The sequence below is a fragment of the Peromyscus maniculatus genome, chromosome 10 (genome assembly GCF_049852395.1).
Source record: "Peromyscus maniculatus bairdii isolate BWxNUB_F1_BW_parent chromosome 10, HU_Pman_BW_mat_3.1, whole genome shotgun sequence".
Lineage (NCBI taxonomy): Eukaryota > Metazoa > Chordata > Mammalia > Rodentia > Cricetidae > Peromyscus > Peromyscus maniculatus.
The window spans coordinates 74,519,405-74,539,838 of record NC_134861.1 but is presented as its reverse complement, the minus strand read 5'-3'; positions in this window follow the sequence as shown (position 1 = coordinate 74,539,838).

The following is a 20,434-nucleotide window of genomic DNA, read 5'->3' as shown; positions in this document are numbered from 1 at the left end:
TCTAGCATGTTAGGATCCTTTCCATTCAAACAAGAATTGTCCTTAACATTTTTGTCTGTAGTCCAGTTGTTTTTCTCCATGATTTTACCCTGTTGTACAATGTTTATTCTCTTCAGATATGTTAAAGTGATTTCATGTTCATGATTGCTGTGTATCTCTTGGCATTGTAAGGTAATAATTTCATTTATTTTTATTTTGAACAATGTGTTGAAATACCTGACTTTAATCCATGTCAGCAATGAATTCATTAATCTTATATAAGGATAAGGACTTTTATATTCCAAGTTTTCTTTTGATTACACTCTTTTCGTAATTAATATTATCTTTCCATTTTTTTTCTGGTCTTTGCTTTCTGCTCTTTTTTCCCCTTTTCGATACAATAAAAATTTTGGTTAAATATACATACATGCTATGTTATTTTAAATAATGGACTTAATTATCCACATATTTTGGTGTCCCAAAAAGTTTGTAGAACTAACTTACCATAGATGCTGAGAGGCTATTTCAAATCTAATTGCTTAATTTAGATCTGGAATGTCTACCAGTGTCCCATGTATGAAAGACTTTGGAAAAGAGTTTTGTAAAAACAAATGGGCTTCATGTCTCCCTACTGTACAAACAAGATAAAAGGGGAAACCTCTCTCCTGAACATAAATTAGCTGTAGTATATTAAACTGAGAACCTTCTAAATTTTAATCATCAATGTTACTTAATCCAAAATTTGTTGTTTATCTATATAAGGAACTTAACATTTGCCCTAATTTTGTCAAAATTATTTTTATTCAATGTGGAATATAACAGAATTTATATTTAAAAGTTTTTGCCAAATCTTAACATACGTATTTAGAGTCTTCATATGTGAGTACATATATATAATAAATATGAATGTATATATATTTTTAAAAGTTAAAAGTAGTAAAAAGTTATTGATTGGGAGATGAAAAAGAAAAGGGAAAAATAAATGCATTTTACTCTTTACTGTAAAAAATGTATATACTTGCTGTTATCAGCTATTTGGAGGTATATCATTTCATCATAAAATATTTACTTTTTAAATGTGTTTCTTACTCTTCAGAAGCAGTTTTAATTTTTGAATTTCTGGAATAGATTAAATCTGAAATATTTAACCTTTACAAAGAAGATGAGTGAGGAAATGATGTAATTATATTATGATCTCAACTTTTAGAGATGAAATGATATGATGAAGATAAAAGTCTTTCTTATTTTTATGGTTCTGGATATTATATTAAATTTATTCTTTATGGGCCTCAAAATGTTTCATTGGGATAAATATAATGGTATTACTATTTGTTAACATCAGAACTTTCATGATGTTAACCAGACTCCATCACCTGTAGCAATATGTTCTTGCCAGCTTCTCTGGGATCCTGAAAGTACTGTTGCCTCTACATGATGCTCCCTGAACGGCAGCTGGTGTCTCCTTTCTCTGCCTTCCTCTCCTTTTCCTCTCTCCTAGTCCTGCCTATACTTCCTGTCTGACTACTGGCCAATCAGTGTTTTATTTATACAGAGCAATATCCACAGCAGTATTTATTTATTTATTTATTTACTTATTTTTCTTTATTCTTACAAGGGGACTACCTGCATTCTTATTCTGACTGAAACTGGAGAAAGACTCTCACTTTCAATCTTTACAGTTTCCTGTTAACACAGGATAATGTCAAATTCCAATGTTTGAAAAACTTGAAATGAGTAGGTGTATCTTGTTTTATCAACTCTGAGAGCCTCAAATGAACAAACATCCTTCTACTTACATAAGGAGTCAAGTATTTTCATAATCTATTCCACTTTGTAAGATGTTTTCATGTAAATTGTGTTACATATAAAAATACTTCAGTTTCTACTTTCTTAAGGTTAGCAGATGAGTCTAAATCTCTCCATTAGTCAGGAAAAGAATGTTCTAAATAAATAACTAAAGCCTATTTAGTTTCAAATTCCTTCAATAATTCCTCCTTTTTTTGGCTAAAAATCACATGAACAACAACAGCAAAAAACAAAACAAAACAAAACAAAAACCCGCCTTTACAAAAGACTTGTTCATAATATTGTACTATACAATTTCATCTCTTCCATCAACTCTCAGAGGTATTTAACCTCATAGGAACATCAGTAAGCAGGCCAATTACACATTGGAATCTGAACTAGTAAGCATTAAAGTATGGTAGCCTATTCTTTTATTAATATAATTTATAGTAGCTTGTTAATAAGTAGATAATGTGTTAAAAACAGGTTATTTCTAAATTGCTATTTGGAATCTTCAAGGATAATCCTACACCTTCACACTAGAAAACAAAATAAAACAGACAATAAAAACAAACAAACAAAAACAAGATAATGCTAAAGGAGTCTGATATATTTTCAATACTAACTACAAGGCTATTTTCTTCATATCACATTGCAATTTTCATTATGATATGCATAAACATTGTCATAATAAGTATGGCTACTCTTCAAGATTTCTGATTCTCTTGTCAGTAAGTACGTCAGGCTTTTTTTTTTATTAAGAGATTTTTCTATTTATTTTACACACCAACCACAGACTCCCCTGTCCTCCCTCCCTCCCCCCACCACTCCCCCCATTCATCCCTCATTCCCACCTCTTCCAAGGCAAGATCTCCCATGGGGACTCAGCAGAGCCTGGCACATTCAGTTGAGTGGAGTCCAAGCCCCTCCTCCCTGCATCAAGGCTGCACAAAGTGTCTTACCATAGGCACAAGGATCCAAAACGCTGGCTCATGCACTAGGAATGGATCCCATTCCTACTGCCTGGGGGCCCCCTAAACAGTTCAAGATAAACAACTCTGTAGCTGGAGAATTTCTCACCGGGTCCTGCCAAACCCCAGCTGTCCGACAGCCCACTTATAAAATAAACACACAGATGCTTATGTTATTTAAACTGTTTAGCCTAATGGCTCAGGCTTCTAGCTATCTAGTTCTTACATCTTAAATTAATCCATTTCTATAAATCTATATGTTGCTACGAGGCTAATGGCTTACAGGCATCTTCACATGCTGCTTGTCATGGCAGTGGCTGGCAGTGTCTCCCTCCGCCTTCCTGTTGTCTCAATTTTCCTCTGTTATTCCCGCCTATACTTCCTGCCTGGCCACTGGCCAATCAGTGTTTTATTTATTGACCAATCAGAGCAATTTGACATACAGACAATCCCACAGCACAACTGTCTTGATTATTCAGAGGGCCTAGTCCAGTAGCATGGGGGCTCCTCAGCTACAGTCCACAGTTCATGTTTCTCCACTAGTTTGGCTAGTTATCTCTGTACTTTTTCCAATCATGGTCTTGATGATCAGGCACTTAAGGAGTTAAGAGTGGGTAGTAAAATACGAACATTCACATTTGAGCTTTCACTTGCAGTCTTCAAAGCATGATGACACGGTGATATCTCCTCTATAGTTCATAGTTCCTTTCTTTCTAGCCTAATCCATCCCACTAATGGTGAAGACTGAGTTTGAGGATATTTTCTTAGCTCCCATTCTACTGTGATGAAGAGACACCAGGACCAAAGCAATAGTAACTCTTACAAAAGAAAGAATTCAACTGGGAACTTGTTTACAGTTTCAGAGGCTTAGTTCATTATCATGAGGCAGGGATCATGGTGGTACATAAAGCTCTAGAGCTGTAGCTGGGAGCTACATCCTGGTTTCACAGTCAGAGAGAAAGGGAGAGAAAGACAGAGAGACACAGAGAGAGAGATACAGAGAGAGAGAGAGAGAGAGACAGAGACAGAGACACAGAGACAGAGAGAGGGGAGAGAGAGAGGAGAGAAAGAGACTTGGGCCCCATTGTCTCCTTCAAGTGCATGCTTCCAAAGATCAGAAGAACTCCAAAGATCCTAACTACTAAAAGATAATGCTTCTCTGTGAGGCAAATCATTAACCCAGCAATTAAACTACAGTTATTCATTTGTTAAATATTAAATATGTATGTGTATGTATATATTATTTTCTCTTAAAAGCTTCATGAAATACTGTCAAAGATTTTGTGTAGGTAGCACTTCACAGAATTATAATGCTTTTCAGAGTCTATTGAAAAAAATTATCTCAAGACATTTGCAAAAACTGTAGAAATCTTTTAAAATACTTAATTTCTTCTCTCTGCTAATGAATGTCCAGGTTTTTGCATGAATTATTGCATCTTGTATCCTACCACTTGTTAGAAACCACTGATACATATGTATTACTGAAGGTTACAGAAAATTATTCATGGAAAATGATCCTTGTACACTTGTGGGCAGAGGTTTTTTTTTTTGTTTTTTGTTTTTTTTAAATCACACAAGACAAGTTGCTCCAATGTCATTAATTTTTTCAGAATCTAGCATTAGTGAATATGTCTACATCAAAACCATGAGGGTGAGGATCATGACTATCAGCTTTACCACTGTACCACTATCTCTCTCTCTCTCTCTCTCTCTCTCTCTCTCTCTCTCTCTCTGTATATATATATATATATATATATATATATATATATATATATATGTTGTGAGATAATAGTCCTTACAACAATATTATCTCTATCTTTATGTCTAGCTTCCTATTTGTCTTCCTATCTCTCTCTGTCTATACACACACATGTAATGTATACATAATGCATGCACATCACATTATATAACTAATACATTATTTTTCTCTGAACATGCTACTGGTCAAGGCATCAGGGTAGGCTTAGCACATGAATGTTTTGTACTTTATCTAAATAATTTGTAATAAAAAATGAGTAGCACTGTCTTACTCTGTATCCAGATGTCTTTATCCTATCATTGACATAATTACCATACAGAGAAAAGAATGACTGCTATATTTATGAGTAGTTTTTTTTATATTTAACTTTACACATTTCAGTTTTATTTGTTTACTGCTTTCTAATTATTTACTATGTTTCTCTTTTTATCCAAATTTTCTTCTCCTGATGTAACTGGATTTGAAGTTTGAGAACTGTAAACAGTTTAGAAGGAAAGATAGAAAAGACATTCCTACTCTATTTTCCATTGTATTTGTACTGTATCTTAGACCTCAGTTTCTCCATTTAGTATGTATCAATATTACTTGCTTGCATCAATACTGAAGGTCTTTAGCTAAAGTATGCAGGCTTATATAATTTGCATTGAGATGTATAAATGTAAGGAACTTACTTATTTCCTCAAGGATCTATATTTGTCCTGTATCATTGAAAATTGATTCTAATATGTTCATTAGTATATAGCTCAGTTCTATCACATCTAATTGATCTCATTCATATACAGACACATTCACATGAACTAAAAGTAAATTACACTAACTAAAGGATTGTTGAGAATCTCAGCAGCCTTTCTGATTTCAAAACACACGTTCCATTTGATCCACTCACAATTCACACAGCTCTCCCCCTTCACCACAGATGTCCTGCTTTTGTTCACATCTTCCAAGTTTTCCTCATGTTCACCATCCTCTTCTCACTTTGGCTCACTTCTATTTTATTCACATAGCTCTCTAAATTCATCTTTGATGATACTTTTTATTTTTTCCATATTTATATATTTTAAAACTGTGAAGGAACACACTTGAAAAGCAATTGTTATGTTTATGGGCTTGCATTTTCTTCATCCATCTTCAGTAGATATTCTATTCAAAAATAAATAAATAAACAACAAAAGCCAGACTGTTTCTTCTGAAACCTTTGAAGCAGTTGTCCACGTCCTTCGAGTTTCCCTGACATCTGGCAGATGAGAACACTGGAGTAATTTCACAGAAAGGCTGCCAGATATGACACCAGAAAAAGTACAGAGCATATACTCCTGTTGGCTACAAAAAGCAGAGGGCCGAATGATATCCATAAACGTTTGGAGAAAGCAAGGGAGAACATTACTGGCAATGGTGGTGTTGTCAGGTGCTGGATGAAAAGGGCTAGAGCTGTCAAGAGGAGAAGCTGCACTCCTGGGCAGGACACTATTCTGCTCATACATGCGTAATAGCCTCAATTTTATATAACAACCACTACTCCGGCTCTGCAATTTCAATGTTATAAGGAACTTAAGGGGACATATTTCCGCAGACTGTCTGAAAAAAGAAAAAAAAATGATAAAGGCAGTCAAGATATGTATTTCACATTCTATGGTTTAAAATGTGGTTTGTGTGTTTTTCAGAGTTTCATAAATTGGAGTGACATTTCCACTTTGAGGGATTAAGAGAATGGAAGCTTAAACCGAATATAGTGTTTGTATGTGAGAACTGTGGGGAATGTTATATAGCTCTTTCCTGAGGATTGTATTGCGGATGAAGGTGGAAGATTCATGCAGCTTATAAAATTTACAAGACTCACTGTGCTTTTCCCTGAAGTTTTAAGTGTTAAAACAGTTTATGGGGGTGGTGGTTTAAATGAGAAATGGTCCCCATAGACTCACATATTTAAACATTCAGTCCCCACTAGGTGGTGCTGTTTGTAGGTATTAAGGGATGTTAGAGGGTGGTGTCTTGCAGAGAGAAACACATCTCTGTGGGTGGGCTGTATATATAGCTCAAAGCCTCACTCACTCCTTTCAGTTTACTCTCTGCTTCTTTGTGAAGCTGAAATGTGGCTGCTCAGCTTCCTGCTCCAGACAACAACTTCCATGCCTAAATTATCATTATGGGCTTTTTTGATGCAACCATAAAGCAAAACACACTATGGTGATATTTGGGTTTTGCTCTAACAAATAAAGCTTGTGTGAAGATCAGAGGGTGGAGCTAGCCATTTGTTAACTATAGAGGTCCCCACAGAAAGAGAGGAAATGACATGGCTGGGCAGAGAGAGGACTACAAGGTGGGCAGAGACAGGAGCTTCTTTCGGTCTGAGAAGTGGAGGTAAGAGATGACTTTGGCTAGCTCCTTTACTTCTCTGATATTTCAGGATTTACCCCAATATCTGACTCCAGGTTGTCTTTTTTTTTGTTTTTGTTTTTGTTTTTTAAAATTAAGACCAATTTGAATTTGTGCTGCAATAGACCCCTTCTTCAAATTACTTTTAGTCATGGTGTTTTTCCACGTCCATAGAAGAGTAACTGATAAATTTAAGAGTGGGCAGGAGGGTGTTCTTTGGTGGAATACTTTCTTATATCATGTTTAGGGTACTCTAGATAAACAATGTGCATCAGTAAGGGATGACTTTCTTCAGAGATGCAGCTCCTAAGAGTCCCCCATGTGCCTAGAAGTAATTCCATTCCATTCGTTGGTTCACAGGCCGGATTTGGAGGGCATTATTTCACGGAGTTGTCTTACTCTCTCCACCTGGCATGCATGCAAACAGTGCCGGGGAGGGGGGGGGGGAACTTGCACAACTGGAAGACATTAGGAAGATAGGATTCTCAGGATAGAGGATCCCATAATTAAACATTGCTGACATTATCTATCTTCCAACAATGGCAGGCATTACCTGGGATTCCACTGGCCATGCTGGCCAGTGAAGGATGTAGGCTAACTTCAGATCTTCACCCCTCCCCCTTCTGCTTCAAATCCAAAGCCCTATCTCACCCCCAGTTCTGTTGTAGACAACGTGCTGAGGCCTCCCCTCCAGTACTGGCCCCATCTCCAGTGTGTCTCACAGACTTTGCCTCCCACCGCTCATCACTTATCCCAGGCCCCAGCTCCAGCAGTCTTTCCTGGGAAAATTTTGCTTGGGAAAACTCAGGCTAATCCAAGCATGGAATCAGGTTGCCTAACTGTGGATCTTCACCTTCCCTCCTCCTATTATGGTATAGCAATAAAATTGAACTTCCAAATAATGTTCCAATGGATAATTTGGATGTGTTTTCTATATTTATATTTATAATTGCAGATTGCATTATTATGTAAAGAATCGTAGTTACATATGCATGCCAAGCTTAAATAGCAACACACCTGCTCATATGTACATTTTCTCATTCCAACAGATGCTTAATAATGATGAAATAATTTCCACGATTTGGGGGAAATCTCTTTTTAAAAACTCACTGGTATCTGTCATTAGGAAAAAAATAATACATTGTCAATCCTTCGTGGTCAAGTAAGTTTGAAATACTATTTTTTCTAGATTCAATTCCATCTGCTCTTCACTTAAAAGCCAGAATTCGAGAGAAAATAGTTGCTGTTAAGGAAATCTAATTTACCTAGTGTCTGGTACATTGAGACATGAAATACTGTTGCTCTACACCACCCAAAATAATCAACTTGGGGTAATCATGCATAATTTTACAGGAGGGAAAAAGACAATGACTACAATGCTATTTGTTTATAAAAGTCTTTATTATCTAGGATGTGTCCTCTGTTTTTAATCTCCTCTCTGGCTTTAATATGGCTATTGAATTTGACCTTCTGAGAAATGTTCCTGCAGTTCTTTAGATAAGCATGCAATTCTCCTAACAAGTTAAACTTAACAAATGGCATGCTTTATGTTGATACACAGGAGGATAGCACAGAGGAGTGTTATGTATTGTCTGATTATATGAGTTTATATATGGAAAAGAAGAAGATTTAGTGAAAAACATCTTAGTCATTTATGTGACTTTTTCTTTAGAATTGAGATTACCATGAAAAAGTAGGAAAAACAAAAACAAAAACAAAGGATGGAGCCATGAGTAGTTGGTCACTATCACACATCAACAGTTCCAAATGCAATTCCACTGAATCTGATGTTCTCTCTAGCTATAATATCTGTTTTCTTCTATTCTAATTCAAATATGACACTGGTATAATTATCCTCTAAGGTTGGCATTTTCACCTACAACATTTACAGATATACCACAGAATATTTGACAGGAAATATTCAACAATGATTACTCACATAGTACAGACAACATATGCAATAAATGGTGAATTCTGAAATTTATCTAGAGAATATCTCCAAAAGGAACTGTTGTGTTATGAATGGCAGAGGCTACTTGTACTAAATAAACAAACACAAAAAGTACTTTGCTAGTAAATTCACCATGGATATCACATGAAGGTTTAGTCTTCATAAGATCCCAAGGGTATCTGCTGGATGCTGATCTGTTTGCCTGTTGCACCCCTCTAGTATGTTTCAGTAATTTTATATCAAATCAAAATTTGTTATTTTCTTACCTCAGTGGTGATTTTATTGCTGAAAATCAAAACTTAAAATCTGAAAGAGCAGTGAAACAATCTATTTTTACAGTGGAATAACCAAGCTTGCTTTAGAATAAAATATTTTGATTTTTTTATACCAGTAATAAATTATAATATCTGACAAAGAAAAATGTGATTCAATGCATTTAATATCTCTTCATTGTGACAGTGTAGAAAAGGAAAGTGATACCGCTGATGCAATTATGAAACAAGTTACAAATACAGCTACATCTCTCCACTGATGAAAAGCAATGCATGTTAAAATAGATCATAATCTTGGTGAAAAAATTTACTCTTTATTCCTGTGTTCAGTTCCCATGGGGGCACAATAAGAACAGTAAAATAAAGGGATATAGTCAAAAGAAAAGAAGATTTTTTTAAAGAAATAAAACTTTCTGGATTGAATAGAAATTAAACTAAAGGCACAAATTAAATAAACTACTAATGTTATTCTATTACATACAATTGACTCATTGCCACATAGTAGACACTATGCTTTGAATCTGGAAAACATCAGAGGGGAAACAGTATAAAAAAATCCATTAACCTTAGAAATAACTATTTAAGAAGAGAAAAATGCATCATTCAAATTAAATATAATTTAAAATGGTGTGTTATAAAAGGAAAATGTTGCAAAAAAAATAACTGATAGCAGAACATAGACCTGAATTGCTCTGTGGTACTGGAGGGAAGATTTACTTGCAATCTAAAATAAACTATTCAGGTTAGAACTCAATGAACCGATTTCCTTTCTAGCAAGAAAGTTTATTAGGGTGCAGAATATTTTGGGGAAACACAATATCACCACATTTCCCCTTTTTTGTCTAAAATTTATAAAAGCTTATAACCAATACAAGAAAAATTATATCAAATAGGTATATACAATATACACAGTCAAGATTACATTAATGATGTCTAGTCCATTAACATTTGACAGTTTCAGACAAAAAACTTCATTAATATATAACAATGTCCAGTCCAGTAACATTTGACAAATTCAGATAAAAAATTTTCGTTACTTAACTTTTTCAAAACGAGTAATTCCTTTTTAAAATTATTTTTTTCTTTTCATAATAGATTCAGTAATCTACCTTTTGTCAGTTTTATATCTTCCTCTTTTTCTTTTTAGTGTAGATTCATTGATCTACCCATTTATCCTATTATTTCTTTATCTTTTTTCTCAGAGTAGATTTAATCTACTTCATATCTATATTCTTTTTTCTCTTTCTTTCTTTCCTTCTTTCTTTCTTTCTTTCTTTCTTTTTTTCTTTCTTTCTTTCTCTCTTTCTTTCTTTCTTTAACAAAACCTCTGAATCTAATCTCCTTGTTTAGCTTTTTTCTTGATCATTAACAATTAACCAACTTGTAACCAACTTGTAACCAACCATTGTAAACAATGACAACATCCAAAACTCATTAAAGGACCAAAAACCTCCCATCCCACCTCTTGGGAATGTGGGTGTCAAGACAGTTACCGAAGCCTCAAGGGGGGTTGAAACTTCCAGATCAAGGTTGGAATGGCTACCCACTACATTCATATATACATATTATTCTTAGGATTGGTCTTTTCACAGTGTCCAAAATTTTCTGAAAGTTTTGTGTCAGAAAATTTTTAGATTTGACATTTTCTTTGACTGATATATCCATTACTTCTATAGTATGTTCAATGCTTGAGATTCTCTCTTAGATATCTTCTATTCTGTTGATGAATCTTGCATCTCTAGTTGCTGTTTGAATTCCTATTTGTTTTTTTTTTATTTCAATAACTTCTTCAATTAATGTTTCCTTTATTGCTTCTCTTTCCATTTTCAGGTCTTAAAGAGTTTTATTCATTTTTCTTTTGTTTTGCTTTTAACTGTTTTTGTTTTCTTTGCTTTGCTTTCTTCAAGGAATTTATTCCTTTCCTCTTTAAGGACCTCTATCATCACATTTAGTTGGCTTTAAGGTCTTTTTCTTGTTCTTCAGCTATATTGGAATATTCAGGGTCTGCTGTTGTAGGACAGTAAGGTTTTAGTGGAGACACTGCCCTGAGTGTTATTGAATGTATTTTTATGTTAGCTTCTTGGCATCTGTGGTTTGCATGATTCAAGGTCTAGGTTCTGATGTCTGGATTCGTCCTCTCTGGGTGGGTGTGCTACTCCTTAGTTTGTTTCCTTTCTGGATTTTCAGAGAATATGAAGACTGTTTTAGCTGCTTTTCCTGGCCTTTTATTGGTTGTGTTCACAGGTAACGTCGCTAATGTTAGAGACCGAGTAACTAGTGTGAATGGGAGGAAGACAGTTCGGAGAAAAAGATCTTTGTGACCCACTGGACATGGAATCAGAGAGGGAAGAGAGACCGGGAGGAGCTTTTCGGCTATAGAGCTGGGGAGGAGACTTCTGGGATTGGCTCTCATAGGAAAGGTGTGGGTCTGCCCTTGATCCACTTGTTGCCTTGGGGGGAGCTGCCCTTGGGTTGCTGGGCGTACCTGCTGGAGTTGGAGCCTGGGACAAAGCAATTAAGTCAAGGGAGGGAGGATAGAGGAGGGTGGTTTGGGAGATCCGCTTGTGATGTGGGGAAGGTTAAAGGAAGGCTTCAGCTGGTGTTTTGTGGCAATGCCAGTGATGAGACTGGTAGATAGTTTCTGGGGGAACAGGGAGAGAGGAGAAGTAAAGGTAGCCTGCCTGGTTTTCTCAAAATATATTGTAACTAAAAGGAAAAACAGAACTCAAAATTATTTTTGAGAATTTCATACATAAAGAAAAAAACTATAAGCATTTTTCTCTCAAATGTTTTAAACATATTAGTACTAAACTGTTAGCAAGAGTACATTACCTAAGATAAAAAGCAAAAAATAAATAAAGAAAGAAAGAACAAAGAATTATTTTGACAGTCAGTTTTCCCTACATGTCATGAAGCACAGTATAACATGCTCTCTTTAAAAGATCCTTCCTAATTCTAATCCTGGCTACCTTTGTTTTCCTGCTCATTGTTTTCTGTCACTAGAGAGGGCAAGACGTCCATACTAAAAATTGTCAGATTAAATGCAATTTTCTCTTTCCCCTCCTTTACAAATCCTTGTGAAAAATATATTCCAGCCCAGAGAATCACATTCTTTGCTTTATGTGTTCCCTGTGGAGATGAGTGAGAACAAAAGAAAAGCCATAGCAAAGCTGTCAACAAACTATTTTGTCATCCATTTTGCTTAAGCATATCAATAAGAACTTGATAAGCACATTTTGTCAAGTGCATAAGACACAGCAGTGAAGGTGCTCGAGCAACTTATCATTTTTTGAAAACATACTTTCCTAAAATATGTTGCTTATTGTGATAGCTGTGATTTGAATTCCCAATCTTTTTACATTATAAGTGACCTTGAAAGTGACTTTCTTACATAGTGACAAACCCTATTCTAGTTTAAAACTTTGCCTAAAACCTTGATTGTTGCCATCTTATAGAACATGGTTTTTCTTTAACTTTAGTGCTATACTACATGTTATACTTTATCCTGTATCTTAGCATTGGTGCTACAATTTATCATATGGTTTGCTTTAATTTTGAAATTCTACTTCTATCTTACTTTTTAAAAAATCTACCTGAATATATGCATGCTGTGGTGTCATTAGTGATAGGGAAGGAAATACAGCTCTATAAAGCTGATAGCCACCTGAGGGGTTTCTGTAGTGTTTGAGGGACTTGACTCATGTGGAACCAGATCCTCATCTTTACTACAGAAAATAACTACAGGATGAGGCAGTATGAAGTAAGTTTACAGTTTATTAAAACTTATTTTAATACATATTTTAATTACACAGGCTAAGACAAATGAGCATATTGGAAGCACATGTCCAGTAAAAAAGTTGTGAACTTCTCAAAGATGAGTCATTCTTTATTGTCTTAGAGCCATATATATGTTATTAGTCTTGTAGGAGGCTATTATGTCTAAATGGTGACTAAGTAATTTAGATGAAATCATGGGGCAATTTCTGTTGTGAACATAATGAGATTATAACTTGTAAGGTAATTATATTTGATATCACAGGAATCCTGGGATGTAGGTTTTCTCTATTTGAAACAGTGAAAGTCGTTTCTGTGAGATTTCCAGGAAATAGCTACAAGGGAACTAACTATAAGTCTACCCAAAAGCTATATACAATCAGAAATTCAGAGCTTTTATTTTATTCAGACCTGGTATTTTAACATTTTATTTAGGAAATATTTATATATTTCTATAAGTCAGTCACCTTCATAGTAAATACAGGAAGTTGTACTGCTAGCCATTCTCCAAAGCAAAGGCCCCTTCTTCCACCATGTCCCTATATATTTTCTGTCTTTCTGTCCAGCCTCATTTACTTTCTTGATTCCAACTCCAGACTATAGTTTCTTCATATATTAAGTATTTTAAGTTGAAAAACATTGAAGGGCCGGTGGTGGTGGCACAGACCTTTACTCCCAGCACTCAGGAGGCAGAGGCAGGCATATCTCTGTGAGTCTGTGCCCAGCCTGGTCTGCACAGCAAGTTCCAGGAGAGCCAGTGCTGTTACACAGAGAAAGCCTGTCTCAAAACAAACAAGGAAATCAAATTAAACAAACAAACAAACATTGACGATCAGTAGGTACAGGAAGAACTCTGACATTCCCCAATTCCCCTGAAGTTCATGATAGTTCCTCACAGGAGAACTTCTTTACATCTACAGGAAATATCACTATTTTCTAAAATCGATGCCAAAGCATCCACACAGATTGAGTTGCTAATTTCTTCTGTTGCATTCTTAGCTCACACTCCCTCATCCTATCACATTTGTGTATGCCTCTCCAGGGATGATCAAACCAACGACAAAATGACTAGGCCTCACTGCCCCTTTGTCTTTACTTTCTTATGATGGTTTACAAGTCATGGCATTCTCTTAATAAATTAGTCTTTATACTTTCTGTAGAAAACTGGGAATGATAAAAGAAAATAATTCAATTTCTATTTGTCTCCTAGATTACTTTTCTTCCTCTCAGTAAATAGCACTGCAATGCACCTTGAGTGCTTTGAAAGGACAATTTGGTGGGTTAGGAATAGATTAGATCAATATATTTTGTGGTATGATGGCATCTAATTATTTCTCCAGAAGAATACCTACTCAAAGTTGGGAGGTAAATGATATTTCCACATATTTATTATACAGGTAAGTACATTACTTTATGTAGAGTATTGAGTCAAATAAAGATAAAATAGATTTGTAAACATGCCACCACATATTTGAGTTATAGAACAAGGAGAAATCTACCTGTTTCTGACCTGGAAGTTTCAGTCCCACTGGTTAGCTATCATGGTGCTGGTAGCTGAATGCTACACAAGAAGAAAAGCAATAACCATTCATTCTTAGCTGTAAACATTTAATCTCCAAGAAGGAATGACTGGTGATACATGTGTACTTGTGCAATAGTGGCATGAACATCATGGGAATAATTAATTGCTTTCTAATTGCTTTTAAGTTGTGCTTAAAAGATAAACACCTTACTTGGCACCATTATAGGTCCAAGAACCTATGATTAGACATGTCATAGTATGACTGGTGAACATAATCCAATTTTACTAAACAGATATAATATTAAATAAATGCCCAATGCCTCCTGCTTATACCTGCAGAATAGTAGATGTCTCACCCATAATTGCAGAAGCTTTTAACTTCAATCGATGGAAATTGACATAGTGAAACATAACTGGCCAAGACACAGCAAAAAAGAAACTACAATGTTGATCTTTAATTGAAATATGTTTTACCTTTCTCCTTTCAAGACTTAGGGATCACTGAGGAAGAGGAACCTGAAAGAGAGTAAGAGCCAGATGTAAGAGGTGACTAAATGGAAATAGTGCCTACTGGATGCAGTGGAGGGCTTGAACATATGGCCTTACAGTGGCCATGGCAGCATGCATAGCACTTGTGTAAGGTCAAAAAAAAAAAAAAAAGACTAATTCACAGCATGGAGATGACAATTGGGCACAAAGTCCTATCGCTACTTAAGCAGCTACTAGTGTTAGTTTCTGGAGGAGAGACAGTTTTATATACGAGTAGAGCCACTTGTAAGTCAACCATGCTCCAGTGGAAAGGTACACCCCCCAAGAATATTTGGACACTGAAAACAATGTTCTTGGATAGTTTTGAAAAATTAAAAAGGACACAAATTAGGATGAATGGGAAAATGTGGATCTAGGAAGAGCTGGAAGGGGGATTAATGTTATCAAGATACAATTCTTAAAGAACAAGTAAAGCGTCTTTCCTTCCTTCCTTCCTTCCTTCCTTCCTTCCTTCCTTCCTTCCTTCCTTCCTTCCTTCCTTCCTTCTTTCTTTCTTTCTTTCTTTCTTTCTTTCTTTCTTTCTTTCTTTCTTTCTTTCTTTCTTTCTCTTGATGGGGTTGGGGTTTGATTTGAAAACAGGGTTTCTCTGTGTAGTTTTGGCTGCCCTGGAACTCACTCTGTAGATAAGGCTGGCCTCAAACTCACAAAAATCTGACTGCTTCTGCCTTACAAGTGCTGAGATTAAAGGTGTGTACCACCATACCCCTCCAGATAAGACATTTTTGAAAGCTCTATAAAGTGTTGAACATTATGACCAAAAAGCAACATTGGGAGAAAAATTATTACTTAATCTTGCACCTTGTAATATGGCATCCATGAAAGTCAGGGCAGAAAATCAGGGCAGGAATCTGGAGGCAAGAACTGATATAGAGGCCATAGAGTAGTGTTCATTGCTGACTTGGTCCTCAACACTTGCTCAGACTGCTTTCTTACAGAACCCAGGATCACCAGTCCAGGGATGGCACAGCCTGCAGTGAACTGGGTCCTCACACATCAATCATAAATCAAGAAATGCACCACAGGTTTTTTACACAAGTCAAACTAGGGTAGGAACACTTTTAAATTGATGTTTCCTCTTCCAAAATGACTCTAGCTAGTGTCTAGTTGACATAAAAAAAAACCAGCATAGTCAACAACTTAAGGAAGGTTAATGGATATAGAAAACTGGTGGATTATCTTTCTAAATATCGACCACAACTTCTCATGTCTATTCCTGAAAGACATTCTCAAGGGAAAAGAAAATTGCATTCCCTAGATTCCTTTTCAGTCAAATTTCTTAAATTTTATTAGAATACATTTGCTTTAGACTTGTATTCAGAAAAGACTAAATGGAACATAGAGTAGCAAGCAATGATAAGATGTATCATCAGAAATAGATTAACCTCTCTTGTTTAACGAAGTTATCCTGTGTATTAAAGAGTAAAGTTAAAGCAGTTTGAAATTAAATTTTGGCACTAAGAAATATTCTAAATTAGCTCAGGGTCCTTAGTCTCTGCAACAATCTTTCTATAATGGGTCTGTCTCCTGTTTTTCTTTTGCTGCTACTCTTTAAAAATATCTTTCCAGAGTTTAGGTCATTTTGAAAATTTATTTTCCAAAGTAAAACAAAAACGTTTCTTATATTATACCTCTATGGTTTTCATAAAAATACTAGTAATTATGTGCAGTGATAATGTGTTCCCCCAAATATTGTGCACCTTAATAAACTTATCTAAAGTCAGAGAACAGAACACCCACTAGATATAGAGGCCAGAAAATGGTGGCACACATGTCTTTAATCCTAGCATTCCAGAGGCAGAGATCTATCTGGATCTCTGTGAGTTCAAGGATGCACTGGAAACAGCTAGGTGTGGCAATAAGAGTCTTTAATCCCAGAAAGTGTTGGCAGAATGCAGAAAGGTATATGAGGCATGAAAACCAGGAACTAGAGTCTGGTTAAGCTTTTAGGCTTTTGGGCAACAATTCAGCTGAGATTAATTCTGGATGAGGACTCAGAAGCTTCCAGTCTGAGGAAACAGGATCAGCTGAGGATTTGGCAAGGTGAGGTGGTTGTGGCTTGTTCTGCTTCTCTGATCTTCCAGCTTTAATCCCAATAACTGGCTCCAGGTTTGTTTTTATTAATAAGACCTTTTAAGATTTGTGCTACAATTATGCAAAATTGTAACATATATTTAAAGATTTTCTGTATCATGTAAGGTAGTATATTGCTCCAAAATGTTGTAAGTCTGGTATTGTTTAATGCTATAAAAACACAGAATATAGCCGGGCGGTGGTGGCGCATGCCTTTAATCCTAGCACTCGAGAGGCAGAGCCAGGTGGATCTCTGTGAGTTCGAGGCCTTCCTGGGCTACCAAGTGAGTCCCAGGAAAGGCGCAAAGCTACACAGAGAAACCCTGTCTCAAAAAACCAAAAAAAAAAAAAAAAACAGAATATAGAAGAAATATATGCATATATGTAAGCATATATATATATATGAATTTATATATGTACATAATACATATATAGTAAAAATACACTTCAATTTGAAAAATTAGTAAAAAGTATTCAGTTCTGTAATTCTTACCATGTATTACTATGACTCAAGTAGTGAGAAAATAATATATAAGGAAGAAAACACAGTCACAGTTTTAAGATATATTTGCTCATAATACATTAGTATTAGTTCATTGCCATTATTTTAGCCCCCAGGTTTGAATGAAAGAACAATATATGTTATTCAGAACTATTAATTTATTCACTTCAGTTTATTCACCTGTCAAACTTACATAGCTCAATTTTTCTTTGTTCCTGCCCAGCCCCAAAGACACTGCAGCCACTTACAAAATAATTACTCAGAAGCTTATATTAATTAAAATTGCTCAGTCATTAGCTTAAGCCTGCCACTTACTAGATCTTACATTTAAACTCAGCCCATTTCTGTTCATCTATATGTTGCCACGTGTTCTGTGACTTTACCTGTGTGCCACATTACATGCTTCTCCCTGGACAGGGGGCTGGCAGTCCACTGACTCAACCTTCTAGCCTTCCCATGATTCTCCTCTGCTTATCCCACCTATACTTACTGCCTGGCTACTGGCCAATCAGCATTTTATTTATCAACCAATCAAAGCAACACATTCATAGCATACAGAGCGATATCCACAGCAAACTTGTTAGTTTTTTTTCTTTTAAAAGTGAAACAAGAACACAGAGGATTTTTTCCTATGAATTTTTTTCACATATCCAACCCACTTATAACATATATTATTTGAATTAGATTATTACCTGTGTTATTATTTAACCTAGTTGCAACTAGATACCATAAGCTAAGTGGTTTATAAGCAACATTATATCATCACTCAGAATTCAGAAAATAAGGATCTGATACCAGGCAGCTCATAGAGTACTAACTAATTCTAGGAGAAAATAAAGTCTTCAACTGGCTTCCTGTACATTTTTAGTTTGAGTCTCTATCAGTTTTCTGCAGTGAACCATGACCATGCCTAACAATGACTTTGAAGTCCCCAAAATGATGATGGGACCCTTCAACAAGAATTCCATCAGTACGATGAAAGCACCACCAAGCTGATAAAAACCACCAAATGATTGACTTTGGACTACAAAGTGCTTAGGACAATATCAAGATGCCTAGCTGAAACGATAAAGCATCACAGACTACTTTAGCCAGGACTTGAGACAAGCCCTATACTTTACATTATGTAGAGACTGGAAAACAAATGATACTGCTACCTTTCCCAGGACTTGACAATTAATCCAAAACTTTTCTTTTCGGGATCCCCCAAAGATGCCTTCATCCCCAGATAGCAGGAAGTACTTTTAAGAACATGACACCCACATTCCCAAGAGGTGGGGTGAGTGGCTTTTGGTCTTTGGATGGGTTATAAATAATTGTCATTGTTTAGGATGGTTGGTTACAAGATGTTAGTTGATAATGATCAGGAAAAAAGCTAAACAAAGGAGACTAGATTCAGGGTTCTAGTTTGAAAAAAGAGAAAAAGACAAAAAGAGGATATAGAAAAGAGGTAGATTATTAAATCTGAAAAAAGATATAGAAATGACAGGATAAAAGGGTAGATTACTGAATCTAATCTGAAAATAAAAAAGGAAAGATATAGATATAAGATAAAAAAGTAGATTATTGAATCTTTTAAGAAGCAACTACTACTTTTAAATATTTTACATTGGATTGGATTTTTGTATATTGTATACAAATCATGTATATTGATACAAAGTTGAGATTATTCTTGTTACAACATTCTGTACATATATTTCTAAACTTGCTCAAGGTATTGTAACTATACAGTGCGTTTAATAATGTAATACAAATATCTAGTCCTTTAAAGTTATTATTACCAACTAATTAGGATTTAAAGACATGCAGGTTAGTAGTTAGTCATTACAATTACACTTGTAATAATGTTAAGTATGTTTTCAAGGTGAAACAAAAATATATTTTCGATAGGCATGCCATCTTCAAACGCTTCATAGAGCTACACAATATGGCATTTAAGATGTTTTCATAACATAGATTTTTATGAGATATGTCTGGTCCTGGCAGCACCAATCTTCTTCAGATAATTTGATAGGTATTGAATAAACTCCATATGGAGTTTACTTTATTTGTGACAAATGTTATCCACTGGTCAAGAAAGTAATCTTGCCTTGACTTCTGACAGTATGCTGTCTAAATAGACAAGCAGGACACAATTTAAAAGGACTGCTGAACCTTGCCAAGACAAAGGACAGCTCTTCAGAAGATCCTGCTTCACAGATAAGTCCATCAGATATGCAAGGCCTGTGTGCCAAAGATGGATGCCTCAGTGTTACAAAGGAACCTGGGTGACTCCTCAGGCGACCAGCTGTTTCTGTCATTTCTCACAGTCTTTGGAGGTAACTTATTTGCACTTCCTGCTTACTCATTTATTATTATTTCCTTTTTGGGTCTCTTAGGGAGTTGAAGACTAGAAAGTTATAGTGATAATTTTCCTTGTTAACAAATTCAGAAAAGAAACTCACTAAAGAAGTATAAAGTGTATAAGTTTGAAAAACATCAAAAGATAGTTTTGGTTTGGTAATTACAAATTAGGATAGAAAGTGAATTAGGTACAACACTTTACACTCACCAAAAAAAAAAGGACAGATAATAGAATATTCTCCCTGAATTTGTCAAATGTTTATTGACTGAATATTGCTAATGTAATTCTTGGCTGTGTATATTGTATATACTTATTGTGCTTTCTGTGTGTAGTTTTTCTTATATTAGTTATAATATTCTTTTATTATTTTAGACAAAAAAGAGGAAATTTGGTGATAAACTGTGTACCCTAATAAAATTTGCTTGATGATCAGAGAACAAAACCAGCCACTATATTGAACATCAGGCAGTTATGACACACACCTTTAATCCTAGTGCTTGGGAGACAGTAATCAGTCTGTATCTCTGTGAGTTTGAAGCCAACCTGGACTACATGAGATTGACTCAGTCTCGGAGAGAAAACA